This window comes from Triticum aestivum, chromosome 1D, assembly GCF_018294505.1.
Source record: "Triticum aestivum cultivar Chinese Spring chromosome 1D, IWGSC CS RefSeq v2.1, whole genome shotgun sequence".
In the NCBI taxonomy this organism is placed as follows: Eukaryota; Viridiplantae; Streptophyta; class Magnoliopsida; order Poales; family Poaceae; genus Triticum; species Triticum aestivum.
Genome location: NC_057796.1, coordinates 444657152 through 444672320, shown reverse-complemented (window position 1 = coordinate 444672320; position 15169 = coordinate 444657152).

Genomic DNA, 15169 nt, shown 5'->3' with positions numbered 1-15169 from the left:
TTTACTAGATATGGTGCGATCTATGATGTTGAAAGTGCTAGTTATCGACTAGAGGGGGGTGAATAGGCGATTTTTATGAAAGTCTTCAAAACATGAGAGTTTCAAAGACAAACAATAGAAATGAACCTATTGATATGCAGCGGAAGGTAGACTACACTAGGCAAGCCATAGTCAAGTATGCAATGAAGTGAAAGTGCGAAGACTAATAGCAGCTAGGTAGTACGGATCAGGATGGAAGATGGTATGAAGCCAAACAACGATAGAAGTCACACAGTGAAGACAAATAGGTAAAGCAAACAAGCAATGACTTCACGAAGACAAACTGTAAGTAAAGAGAGGGAGAGGATAGAACCAGTCACTTGTTGAGGACACAGGATTTGTTGGACCAGTTCCAGTTGCTGTGACAACTGTACGTCTGGTTAGGGAGGCTGAGATTTAACTCAGAAGACCGCGTCTTCACCTTATTCCCCTTGAGCTAAGGACACCCAGTCCTCGCCCAATTACTCTGGTAAGTCTTCAAGGTAGACTTCCAAACCTTCACAGACTTCGTTCACCGGCGATCCACAATGACTCTTGGATGCTCAGAACGCGACGCCTAACCGGCTGGAGGATTCATAGTCCTCAAGTGTAACAAGTCTTCAGGTCACGCGGACAGAAAGACTTCAGTGATGCCTAACACTCTTTGGCTCTGGGTGTTTGGGCTTTGTCCTCACAAGGATTTCTCTCTCTCAAAAGCTTCGGAGGTGGGTTGCTCTCAAACGACAAAAGCCGTGCACTAACTCTAAGCAGCCACCAATTTATGGTGTAGGGGGTGGGCTATTTATAGCCACTAGGCAACCCGACCTGATTTGTCCGAAATGACCCTGGGTCACTAAGGAACTGACACATGTTCCAACGGTCAGATTTCAAACACACGCGGCAACTTTACTTGGGCTACAAGTAAAGCTGACGCATCCAGCTCTGGATAAGATTTGCTCTCATTGTCTTCACTCGAAGACATAGGATTTTGGTTGAGCATCACTTCAGTCACTCTGACTTTGTTCACTGGGACCCCACTTAACAGTACGGTGGTTCCTATGACTCAACAAAGAAGAAAAGGAAACAACAAAACAACTAAGTCTTCGCGCTCCATAGTCTTCACGCAATGCCTTCTCATGTCATAGTCTTCAATGTGAATATCTTCACATACCACCATTGTATTCAATGTCTTCATACATTTTTAGGGGTCATCTCCGGTAGGTAAACCGAATCAATGAGGGACTACTACCTGTGTTATCCTGCAATTCTCACAAACACATTAGTCGCTCAACCAGGTTTGTCGTCAATACTCCAAAACCAACTAGGGGTGGCACTAGATGCACTTACAGATGTCTCTTACTGATTTACCGCTATCGTTTTGGGGTTATGCTTTAGAGACAGCTGCATTCACGTTAAATAGGGCACCATCTAAATCCGTTGAGACGACACCTTATGATCTGTGGTTTGGCAAGAAACCCAAGTTGTCGTTTTTTAAAGTTTGGGGCTGCGATGCTTATGTGAAAAAGCTTCAACCTGATAAGCTCGAACCCAAATCAGAGAAATGTGTCTTCCTAGGATACCCAAAGGAGACTGTTGGGTACACCTTCTATCACAGATCCGAAGGCAAGACATTCATTGCTAAGAATGGATCCTTTCTAGAGAAGGAGTTTCTCTCGAAAGAAGTGAGTGGGAGGAAAGTGGAACTTGATGAGGTAACTGTACTTGCTCCTTTATTGGAAAGTAGTACATCACAGAAGTCAGTTCTAGTGATTCCTACACCAACTAGTGAGAAAGCTAACGATGATGATCATGAAACTTCTGATCAAGTTACTACCGAACCTCATAGGTCAACCAGAGTAAGATCCGCACCAGAGTGGTACGGTAATCCTGTTCTGGAGGTCATGTTACTTGACCATGACGAACCTACGAACTATGAGGAAGCGATGATAAGCCCAGATTCCGCGAAATGGCTTAAGGCCATGAAATCTGAGATGGGATCCATGTATGAGAACAAAGTGTGGACTTTGGTTGACTTGCCCGATGATCGACAAGCCATCGAGAATAAATGGATCTTCAAGAAGAATGTGACACCCCTGATTCAATCGTACACTAAACATACACGCAAACGTGTATGATCAAGATCAGGGACTCACGGGAAGATATCACAACACAACTCTAAAAATAAAATAAGTCATACAAGCATCATAATACAAGCCAGAGGGCTCGAATACAAGTGCCCGATCATAGACGAGTCAGCGGAAGCAACAAATATCTGAGTACCGACATAAGTAAACAAGTTTGCCTTAAGAAGGCTAGCACAAACTAGGATACAAATCGAAAGAGGCGCAGGCCTCCTGCCTGGGATCCTCCTAAACTACTCCTGGTCGTCGCCAGCGGCCTACACATAGTAGTAGGCACCTCCAGTGTAGTAGGAGTCATCGTCGACGGTGGCGTCTGGCTCCTGGGCTCCAGCATCTGGTTGCGACAACCAGGAAGAAAGGAAAAGGGGGAAAAGGGGGAGCAAAGCAACCGTGAGTACTCATCCAAAGTACTCGCAAGCAAGGATCTACACTACATATGCATGGGTATGTGTAAAGGGGCCATACCGGTGGACTGAACTGCAGAATGCCAGAATAAGAGGGGGGTAGCTAGTCCTATCGAAGACTACGCTTCTGGCAGCCTCCATCTTGCAGCATGTAGAAGAGAGTAGATGGTAAGTTCACCAAGTATCATCGCATAGCATAATCCTACCCGGCGATCCTCTCCTCATTGCCCTGTTAGAGAGCGATCACCGGGTTATATCTGGCACTTGGAAGGGTGTGTTTTATTAAGTATCCGGTTCTAGTTGTCATAAGGTCAAGGTACAACTCCAAGTCGTCCTGTTACCGAAGATCACGGCAATTCGAATAGATAAACTTCCCTGCAGGGGTGCACCACATTACCCAACACGCTCGATCCCATTTGGCCGGACACACTTTCCTGGGTCATGCCCGTCCTCGGAATATCAACACGTCGCAGCCCTACCTAGGCACAACAGAGAGGTCAGCACGCCGGTCTAAATCCTATGGCGCAGGGGTCTGGGCCCTTTGCACACCTGCACGTTGCGAACGCGGCCGGAAGCAGACCTAGCCCCCTTAATACAAGCGCAGGCTTACGGTCCAATCCGGCGCGCGCCGCTCAGTCGCTAACGTCACGAAGGCTTCGGCTGATACCACGACGCCGAGTGCCCATAACTGTTCCCGCGTAGTTGGTTAGTGCGTATAGGCCAGTGGCCAGACTCAGATCAAATACCAAGATCTCGTTAAGCGTGTTAAGTATCTGCGGACGCCGACCAAGGCCAGGCCCACCTCTCTCCTAGGTGGCCTCAACCTGCCCTGTCGGGGGCCATCGGGAACCCAGGACCACCTCTACCGGGATGGAGCCACCTGCCCCTTCAGCCCCCATCTCCGAACAGTATCATAAGTAATGTAACAGTATAAAGTATATAGCATATGCCCGTGATCACCTCCCGAAGTGATCACGGCCCAGTGGTATAGCATGGCAGACGGACAAGAGTGTAGGGCCACTGATGGAACACTAGCATCCTATACTGAGCATTAGGATAGCAGGTAAAGGTAACAATTGTAGCAACAATGACAGGCTATGCAGCAGAATAGGATTAACCGAAAGCAGTAACATGCTACACTACTCTAATGCAAGCAGTAGAGAGAAGGAATAGGCGATATCTGGTGATCAGGGGGGGCTTGCCTGGTTGCTCTGGCAAGAAGGAGGGGTCGTCAACACCGTAGTCAACTAGGGCAGCAGCGGCGTCGGTCTCGTAGTCTACCGGAGAGAAGAGGGGGAAGAAATAATAAATATAATGCAAACATAAGCATGACGATGCATGACATGACTACGAGCGGTGCTAGGTGTGCCCTAACGCGGTAGGATGTGATACCGATGAAGGGGGGAAACATCGAGGAAAGTATCCCAGTGTTTCGTGTTTTTGGACAGATGAACCGCAGGGGGAAAGTTGTGTGTTTGCCATGCTAGGGATGTGTGGCGGACGAACGGGCTACGTATTCGGATTTGTCTCGTTGTTCTGAGCAACTTTCATGTATAAAGTTTTTCGATCCGAGCTACGGTTTATTTTCTACGAATTTATAAAGATTTTAGTATTTTCTGAAATTATTTATTATTTCGAATTAAACAGGAAAGTTTGCTATAGGTACCCAGGAATGTACCCAGCAGAAAGGTTGTGTGACTGACGGTGGGGTCCAGTGGCAGAGTTGACCCTGTCAATATTTGACTAGTCAATTGATGAATAGTAACAACGGGTCCCGGATGTCATAGACTATGATATCTATAGCATTTTAATTTAACAAATAGGGTCCACATGCCATTGATACACCAGGCTAACTAAACATGTTAGCACTAACTAATTGGGATGGCCCCATGTGCCAGAGGCACATACGTGCACTTGCATGTGCACACACGCACATCACGCAGGCACATGGCCATGGCCACGGCCACTGCCGAGGCCAGCACGGGAGCTACCAGGGAAGGGCGCGGGCGCGAAGGGGGAAGCGGAACGGCGGGCGGCGGCGGCCGGAGGCGGCTGGAGACGGCTCGCTCGGAAGTGGCGTGAGCAGGCAACGACGGCAGCAGCAACAGGCAGCGCGCGGGGCTGCGGCGAGGCCAGGGAGTCGAGTGGCGCGCGCGGTCGTGGGCAGAGGCGGCCGGCGGCGGCAGCGGCGCAGGCGGGGGCACGCGCCGGGGCGCGGTGGGGAGACTCGGCGGCCGCGGCGCAGCAGGGGAAGCAGGGCGGAGCGCGACAGGAGGGTGGGGAGGCACGGCCACGAGCGCGATGGCCGGGAGCTGGGGCGCGACGGTGACGATGGCCTAAGGCACTGGATGCGAAGGGGAAAGGGGGAGACGGGGGAGGACGAAGTTGCTGCTCACATCGGGGACGAGGAGCGACTCGGGGCAGCCGGAGGAGGTCGAGGGGGCCGGTGAGGCTCGGTCGACGGCGGATCGAGGCCGCGGCCGAGGCAGATTCCGGCGAGGGGGAACGGGCGCGGGCGCCGTTGCTGCAGCTCCTCCGCCCCGTTCCGGTGGTGTAGTCGACGAAGGCGACGAGGGCGCTTCTCTTGGCCTCTTCCTGGTCGGCAAGGAGGCCATTGGCCACGACGGCGACGAGGCAGTGGTGGCGATGGCGTTCGAGATTGAGCAAATCGAGCGGAACGGCTCGAGGAGGAAGAAAATGAGGGGGCTAGGGTTCCGAAGGGTGTGGAGGGTGACCTAATATGCGCCGGGGATGCGGCGGATGGCCGCCGCGTGGCCATCCGCGGCGCGGACGCACGCGCTGCCTCCAGCGCACCCTCGGTGAACAGATGAAGGAGACGACGGTGGAGGTGGGCTGGGCCAGCACTATTGGCAGTAGGCCTAAGTGCACAGAAGAGTAGGGCTTTTCCCTTTTATTTACTCTTTTCAATTATTAGCTTCTGTTTTTAAATAGTTTCAACTATCAAATGAATTTTGTTGAGCATGTACATTTGCACATAATTGCAATGCAATACCTGGGGGTTGCCCAAACAGTTTCAATTTATTTTCCAATGTTAAAAACATATTTTTAAAGGCTATTTCATTTGCTGCTCGAACACCTATTAATTTCCTAGGAATAAATTGGGGGTCAAATAATGTCGGTTTCAACAAAACAAACATCAGGGGGAATTATAGAATAAAACGAACATTTTAGTTCCACAGTTGAAGAAATAATTTATTTGACTTTATTTCAGAATTTGAATTCGGCTTTGATATATCAAGGGGCAATTTGGCTTTAGTCAAACCTGATGACATGGCACCATTAGCGGGTGATTACTATAGCATGATTCTCGGGGTGTTACAAAGAAGACCGACGTTGACGGTAATGTTACTGTCTACAAAGCTCGATTTGTTGCGAAATGTTTTCGACAAGTTCAAGGAGTTGACTACGATGAGACATTCTCACCCATAGCGATGCTTAACTCTGTCCGAATCATGTTAGCAATTGCTGCATTTTATGATTATGAAATTTGGCAAATGGATGTAAAGACTGCATTCCTGAATGGATTTCTGGAAGAAGAGTTGTATATGATGCAACCCAAAGGTTTTATCAATCCAAAGGATGCTAACAAAGTGTGCAAGCTCCAGCGATCCATTTATGGACTGGTGCAAGCATCTCGGAGTTGGAATAAACGTTCTGATAGTGTGATCAAAGCATATGGTTTTAAACAGACTTTTGGAGAAGCCTGTATTTACAAGAAAGTGAGTGGGAGCTCTGTAGCATTTCTAATATTATATGTGGATGACATATTGTTGATTGGAAATGATATAGAATTTCTGGTTAACATAAAAGGATACTTGAATAAGAGTTTTTCAATGAAAGACCTGGGTGAACCTGCTTATATATTGGGCATCAAGATCTATAGAGATGGATCAAAACGCTTAATTGGACTTTCACAAAAGCACATACCTTGATAAAGTTTGGAAGAAGTTCAAAATGGATCAAGCAAAGAAAGGGTTCTTGCATGTGTTACAAGGTGTGAAGTTGAGTTAGACTCAATGCCCGACCACTGCAGAAGATAGAGAGAAAATGAATTTCCCCAAACAGTTTCAATTTATTTTCCAATGTTAAAAACATATTTTTAAAGGCTATTTCATTTGCTGCTCGAACACTTATTAATTTCCTAGGAATTAATTGGGGTCAAATAATGTTGGTTTCAACAAAACAAACATCAGGGGGAATTATAGAATAAAACGAACATTTTAGTTCCACAGTTTGAAGAAATAATTTATTTGACTTTATTTCAGAATTTGAATTTGGCTTTGATATATCAAGGGGCAATTTGGCTTTAGTCAAACCTGATGACATGGCACCATTAGCGGGTGATCACTATAGCACGATTCTCAGGGTGTTACAAATCTCCTCCACCACAAGAAATCTCGTCCCGAGATTTAAGAGGTAGGGTGAGGGGAAAAGGATTTGGTTATGAAATTTTAACGATTCTTCTCGGTCTTAGTTGCTCTTCTCGAAGAGATCGATCCATTACATTGATGTCCTTATTCCTCCGCTTCAGGTCATCATGTTGAAGTCGTCATCCTTTCTTCCAGGTCTTCATTGTATGTATGAAGGACAAGGGGTAACTTCGGAATAACAGACCTCTGAAAGGTTGACTATCTGGTTGATAACATCGGGGAAGGTGCCGGAAAGTAACTCTCGAATGGAAATTTAAGACAATATCGAGAGCAAAGTAAGGAGGTATCATGGGGAAGTTTCGAGCGGGCAGGCAATCGTCCGATGCGTGAAGGGTTCAGAGCAACGGGAATAAGTATTGTGTCTGATACCAAAATTGATGATCTCACGAAAGGTGGCCCGTGAATTACATACGAAGCCAAGCGTGAGGAATAACTTTGGAAACCGGGGGTGTATAGGAGAGTCAGGTTTCGATCCTGTGGAACTGTGGGTTATGGGCCCACCATGTGGGTTATAAGTACAAGGAACGATGACATCTTGCATAGTGATGGTGGCAAGGCACATCAGAGGATAGCCTGTCAGTTATGTTGGCAACAACGTCGGTACCAAGAGCGAGGGACAAAGAGAACCATTTTCCTGCTCGTTGAAACGAGGTGGACCAATAGGCAAAGTTCTCATCCATCGGTGGCTACCGAAATGTCATCAACAAAAGTAACATGGTCTACTGACAGAGTGGTACAACGAGGTGCTCAACTAAGCAGGGAATTATCTCTGCCCAGCTAAGTCAGATTACAAGAAAGGTTAAACAAAACAATGGAAAGGAAAATATGATTATCAGAGTAAACAGAACAATGGAAAGGAAAATGTGTTTAAACACATATTTCAAGGGTATATCCTTCCCAAGGACTAGCAGAGCATGATATCCATGACATGATATAATGTAGAAAACTCTTTAGGTAAGGGGAGAGAAATTTCATGACATTACCCATACAGCGGTGTTTGGATAATTGAGCAGGAAACATTTAGCATTGGGCTTTAAATGTTCTTGTTGAAAATCGGAGTACCTTAGACATGCTTCGAGATAGCATTGACATGGTCATCAGGTGAAGATCAGACTTTGGAAACACAAAGGATCCATCAGGAATAACTTGTAGAATAAGTCTTATAATTTCCTCATGGAAGAATGGTTAACCTTGCTAAAAAGAAAGAATTATAACAATAGGTCCTCCGGCCAGGTGTGCTAGGCATGACATCACCTTACCGGGCCATATAAAGAGCAATGTTATAACTCTTGGAAAGATGCTACAACCATCTTATCTGACCGAGGTTCAGATCTGATTGGTGTCAGGATACCTCAGACTCAGGATGCTTGAGAAGAAAAGGTGCAACACCAACTGACGAGATGACATTGTAAGATTCTCGAGAAATGACTATGGAAGTGAGTTCTGAGACAAGGGTTCATCATCATTAAACCAAGGAGAGGATGAGGGGGTGGCTGATGGACTCAGCAGCAATCCATCGAGATTTCCACAATTATGTGAACATGGAGATAACATTTGTCAAATCAAAGGATGTAATGATGTATGCTTGAGGAAATCATACACAATTAAACAATGGTGGAAAGGTGCACCCAAGATATGGGCATAGGTATCATGATCAATTGTTAGAATGCTGATTCAATAACCATTACACCAAATTGGAATTGTTGTCCATTAACTCAGAAGCAATAGGGTTGCTAGAAATATTAAATTCTCACAACAGAGTTCACTTATTGGTATTCCAGTTGGAACACGAGGACCAAGAAAAGAATGGTGATGAAGAGAAGCATCACTATACCAAGAATTCTTAAGATGTGGAGCAATTCTCTCAACATCCTTGGCATAGAAGACAGTAATACTTCAAGGTAGAACATAATACAAGATGGATAGCAAGTTGCGTCCATAACATGAACAAGTTGTGATGAAAGGAAGGTAAGGATGTTGTCGATGGTAACTCAAATTACCAAGGGACGAGGATGGCACTTATCATCAAGAATTCAATTGTTAACCCGGAAGGAGTCAAAATGTTGATGATGATCACGACAAATTTTGTCGAGAGGCTCCACGAAGAAGCAAACGAACAACTACATCAAGAAAAAGGAATGATGAAGCGAAAGATTTTTGGAACCACGAATACGACACAAACTGGAATCAAGCATGTTATTCGAGGTGAAACGATATGATGATCGACGTAAGCTTAGCTCATCGTCGAAATTTGTGCTCCGGGAAGAAGGACCAGGTAGCACAGTCAAAGTTAGCATGATCATGAAGTAACCGATCAGGCTAGGAGTGACGTGATGGAGTATTAAATGTCTCAACAACAAAGTTCTAGGAGTATTGAATCACAGTGTTGATTCGATTCACAAATCGGTGTTCTCGGTTGACGACAACCCAGAACCCGTGGAGTGACTATGATGGGGAAAGGTACTACTTCAACAGAAATTCGTAAGATGAAGTGCAATGGGTTGATATCCTCGAGATACCAGGGGGTAATACTCGAAGGTAGAACAAAATAGAGGTTGGGAAGGCGTACTGATCTGCAGAAGGCAAGTACTTTACTTTGTCCGAGAAATAGAATCAAAGGAGAACAATCATGGTCGGAACCACGGTTGCAAAGGATCAATTCACAGATACCAGATGATACTTATCAAGGAAATAGTTATTATTACAAGAATCTTCCATGATAGGATCTACATCGTGTCCATGGGCATGAACACAAAGTTCAAGGTCGACTCCCACTTCTCTAATGCATAACCTTTCATTCACTTCTCGCCTTCGACGAAGTTGTAGTGTTGATGTTTTATCTGACATAACAACAGTAGAGTATGACCCGTAGTAGTTTCCGGGTTCACACAAATTAGAAAAGGCATAGGTTCAACCCATCAGGGCCTCTTAGGAACATATACCACAAACTTCAGGAGTAATTTATACCAGCTCGAAAGCAGAGCATGGTTGAGAAGGCAGAGGATACAATCTACCAAAGGCATTATGTATCCGAGGGAAGGCTCACAAGGTTATTGAATATGAAGGACGATGTTGGATAAAATCCAACAAAGGATCTGCCGGTCCATAACGGAGCTGACGTGAGCATCGGCACACAACCAGAGGAAGTAACAATGCAAAGGCATGGGATTATAGAAACAACTGACTAATTCAAAGCTCAAATGCAAAGGAATTATGATTTTCAAATCAAGGGCTCGGAAGCAAACGCTCTGATTAAGGATGGATAAGTTGAGTAGACTTAGGGATACAATCGACGGTAATTTGATTGGTCGAGAACCATCTCCTGTTCAAAATGACATCTGAGCCAGAAGAATGAATTCTAGGATCTGATTAAGGATTGCGAACATTCGCAACATATTGAATCAAGGGACCCAAGATGATAAAGGCAAAGAACGTCAATGAATATTTCTAGGCATTTGGAATTAACCATAATGCAGGCAGACAAGAATTTCAAGAGCCATAGGCTGCACAAGATTCTCGAAAGATCGGATAGTATTTCGAAGAATTTTGTAAAACACATGAACAACTGGGGATGAGCGGATACTCGACAAGTGCGAGGATTTATCCGTAGGGGTATTCACGTGACAAAGAACTGCAAGTCGGTAGGCACCAAGTATTCTCGGAAAAATAGAGAGTATTTTGGGGTATCTGGTAATAAGAAGATCATCGGGGGATGATTGTATGAATGACAAATGTACGTGGTCATCCATAGGGGTTTATCGATGGAAGGGAATTGCAAAAGCGATGACACAAAGTATCGAGGGAACGTCGGAGAGTAACTTCAGAATCTTCTAGTGCATCAAGCGATCATCTGTATCGAGTGGCTCTCCGGAAGGAAGTAGTTACGAGAACCTAGAGTTAGAGTTAGTAAAACAATTTAACTCGAGTAGAAGAGAGATAAGAGTCCCAGAGTATATGTCGAGGAATAAAAGATCATAATACCACCCAATGGCGACGTGGGCCCGTAAGCCACACAGCCATGTTAGTCAAAGTTTTGCAATGTCTAGACTCGACTTCGGCCAAGGAGTGTGGAAGGGGGATTCCTACAGGTAGTCGGCTCTGATACCAACTTGTGACGCCCCCGATTCAATCGTACACTAAACATACACGCAAACATGTACGATCAAGATCAGGGACTCAAGAGAAGATATCACAACACAACTCTAAAAATAAAATAAGTCATACAAGCATCATAAGACGAGCCAGGGGCCTCGAGGGCTCGAATACAAGTGCCCGATCATAGACGAGTCAGTGGAAGCAACAAATATCCGAGTACAGACATAAGTAAACAAGTTTGCCTTAAGAAGGCTAGTACAAACTGGGATACAGATCGAAAGAGGCGCAGGCCTCTTGCCTGGGATCCTCCTAAACTACTCCTGGTCGTCGCCAGCGGCCTGCACGTAGTAGTAGGCACCTCCAGTGTAGTAGGAGTCATCGTCGACGGTGGCGTCTGGCTCCTGGGCTCCAGCATCTGGTTGCGACAACCAGGAAGAAAGGAAAAGGGGGAAAAGGGGGAGCAAAGCAACCGTGAGTACTCATCCAAAGTACTCGCAAGCAAGGATCTACACTACATATGCATGGGTATATGTGTAAAGGGGCCATATCGGTGGACTGGACTGCAGAATGCCATAATAAGAGGGGGATAGCTAGTCCTGTCGAAGACTACGCTTCTGGCAGCCTCCATCTTGCAGCATGTAGAAGAGAGTAGATGGTAAGTTCACCAAGTATCATCGCATAGCATAATCCTACCCGGCGATCCTCTCCTCGTTGCCCTGTTAGAGAGCGATCACCGGGTTATATCTGGCACTTGGAAGGGTGTGTTTTATTAAGTATCCGGTTCTAGTTGTCATAAGGTCAAGGTACAACTCCAAGTCGTCCTGTTACCGAAGATCACGGCTATTCGAATAGATAAACTTCCCTGCAGGGGTGCACCACATTACCCAACACGCTCGATCCCATTTGGATGGATACACTTTCCTGGGTCATGCCTGGCCTCGAAAGATCAACACGCCGCAGCCCTACCTAGGCACAACAGAGAGGTCAGCACGCCGGTCTAAATCCTATGGTGCAGGGGTCTGGGCCCATCGCCCTTTGCACACCTGCACGTTGTGAACGCGGCCGGAAGCAAACCTAGCCCCCTTAATACAAGCGCGGGCTTACGGTCCAATCCGGCACGCGCCGCTCAGTCGCTGACGTCACGAAGGCTTCGGCTGATGCCACGACGCCGAGTGCCCATAACTGTTCCCGCGTAGTTGGTTAGTGCATATAGGCCAGTGGCCAGACCAAGATCTCGTTAAGCGTGTTAAGTATCCGCAGACGCCGACCAGGGCCAGGCCCACCTCTCTCCTAGGTGGTCTCAATCTGCCCTGTCGCTCCGCCACAAAGTAACAGTCGGGGGCCGTCGGGAACCCAGGCCCACCTCTACTGGGATGGAGCCACCTGCCCCTTCAGCCCCCATCTCCGAACAGTATCATAAGTAATGTAACAGTATAAAGTATATAGCATATGCCCATGATCACCTCCCGAAGTGATCACGGCCCAGTAGCATAGCATGGCAGACGGACAAGAGTGTAGGGCCACTAATGGAACACTAGCGTCCTATACTAAGCATTAGGATAGCAGGTAAAGGTAACAATTGTAGCAACAATGACAGGCTATGCAGCAGAATAGGATTAACCGAAAGCAGTAACATGCTACACTACTCTAATGCAAGCAGTAGAGAGAAGGAATAGGCGATATCTGGTGATCAAGGGGGGGGGCTTGCCTGGTTGCTCTGGCAAGAAGGAGGGGTCGTCAACACCGTAGTCAACCGGGGCAGCAGCGGCGTCGGTCTCGTAGTCTACCGGAGAGAAGAGGGGGAAGAAATAATAAATATAATGCAAACATAAGCATGACGATGCATGACATGACTACGAGCGGTGCTAGGTGTGCCCTAACGCGGTAGGAGGTGATACCGACGAAGGGGGAAAACATCGAGGAAAGTATCCCCAGTGTTTCGTGTTTTCGGACAGATGAACCGGAGGGGGAAAGTTGCGTGTTCGTCATGCTAGGGATGTGTGGCGGACGAATGGGCTACGTATACGGATTCGTCTCGTCGTTCTGAGCAACTTTCATGTATAAAGTTTTTCGATCCGAGCTACAGTTTATTTTCTACGAATTTATAAAGATTTTAGTATTTTCTGAAATTATTTATTATTTCGAATTAAACAGGAAAGTTTGCTATAGGTACCCAGGAATGTACCCAGCAGAAAGGTTGTGTGACTGACAGTGGGGTCCAGTGGCAGAGTTGACCCTGTCAATATTTGACTAGTCAATTGATGAATAGTAACAACGGGTCCCGGATGTCATAGACTGTGATATCTATAGCATTTTAATTTAACAAATAGGGTCCACATGCCATTGATACACCAGGCTAACTAAACATGTTAGCACTAACTAATTGGGATGGCCCCATGTGCCAGAGGCACATACGTGCACTTGCCTGTGCACACACGCACATCACGCAGGCACATGGCCATGGCCACGGCCACTGCCGAGGCCAGCACGAGAGCTACCAGGGAAGGGTGCGGGCGCGAGGGGGGAAGCGGAACGGCGGGCGGCGGCGGCCGGAGGCGGCCCGCGGCGGCTGGAGACGGCTCGGTCGGAAGTGGCGAGAGCAGGCAACGACGGCAGCAGCAACAGGCAACGCGCGGGGCTGCGGCAGGCCAGGGAGTCGAGTGGCGCGCGCGGTCATGGGCAGAGGCGGCCGGCGGCGGCAGCGGCGCAGGCGGGGGCACGCGCCGGGGCGCGGTGGGGAGACTCGGCGGCCGCGGCGCAGCAGGGGAAGCAGGGCGGAGCGCGACAGGAGGGTGGGGAGGCACGACCACGAGCGCGATGGCCGGGAGCTGGGCCGCGACGGTGACGATGGCCTAAGGCACTGGATGCGAAGGGGAAAGGGGGAGACGGGGGAGGACGAAGTTGCTGCTCACATCGGTGACGAGGAGCGACTTGGGGCATCCGGAGGAGGTCAAGGGGGCCGGTGAGGCTCGGTCGACGGCGAATTGAGGCCGCGGCCGAGGCAAATTCCGGCGAGGGGGAACGGGCGCGGGCGCCGTTGCTTAGTAGAAGATTCTAGTTTCCATCTTGTCAGTGAATTAAGATTCTAGTTTTGTTTTCACTCTCGTAGTTTCCATCTTGTCAGTGAATTAAGATTCTAGTTTTGTTTTTAGAATTTGATTAACATGCAATAATTTTAAGTTCTGATTTAACTTCCCCCTTGGTTGAGATTATAAGCATGTCACATACTGACTTTCAAGCTTAGTAGAAGATTTATTTGCATGTGATTTAGCCTTCCTTCCCTCCTTATTTTGTCAGATGATAAGCATAAGCATGACATGTACGGTAATTTTCAGGTGCCTTATTTTCAAAATTAGAACATTTTATTATGCGGTGAGATTATTTGAATAACTACTTGTCCCTGATTTGTTGTGATGTATTTATCTCTTAGGCCTGAACAATGCAGTTGTTACATGAGTTGTATATGACCAAATGTTCTTTTTGCGTCCTTGGATGTGGGCATCTGTTTGTTTACTACTAGTTCTTATTAGTAAAGCAACTAACTGACCCTAAAAAAAGCAACTAACTGAGCATTATCCTCTTGACTAACTAGAGCAGTCTTAAACGCAAATATGATTTATTTGTTGTGCGTAACTACTCTTAAATTGTCCGCATGATCTAGTTTTGTCGCTCTTTCCGAATAATGTCAATAATGTTACGTTGTTTAACTTGTTTCTTGAGTTCCAATTCCTACAGTTCTAATCTTCTTTTGCTTGACATAGAATTATGCTATCTGTTGAAATTATTTATCTTGCTACTGTTCATGAGCCAAGTAGGTGTTGCTATATTCTACGCTTTATTATTTAGTTGCTAACTTGTTCTATGTAATGGACCTTGCTAACTTGTTCTCCCTCCATGGACCTTGCAACCTCTTCCACGCTCCACCACCATCAGCCTCCTTAACCCCGACCGAAGAGCTGGCCTTTTCCCCAGTAAGATGTAACTTTTGGTTAATTCTCCGTGAGTGTTGGTGGAACAATGCAGTAGGGATGTTTGTTTCTATAGTATATATGAATGATTG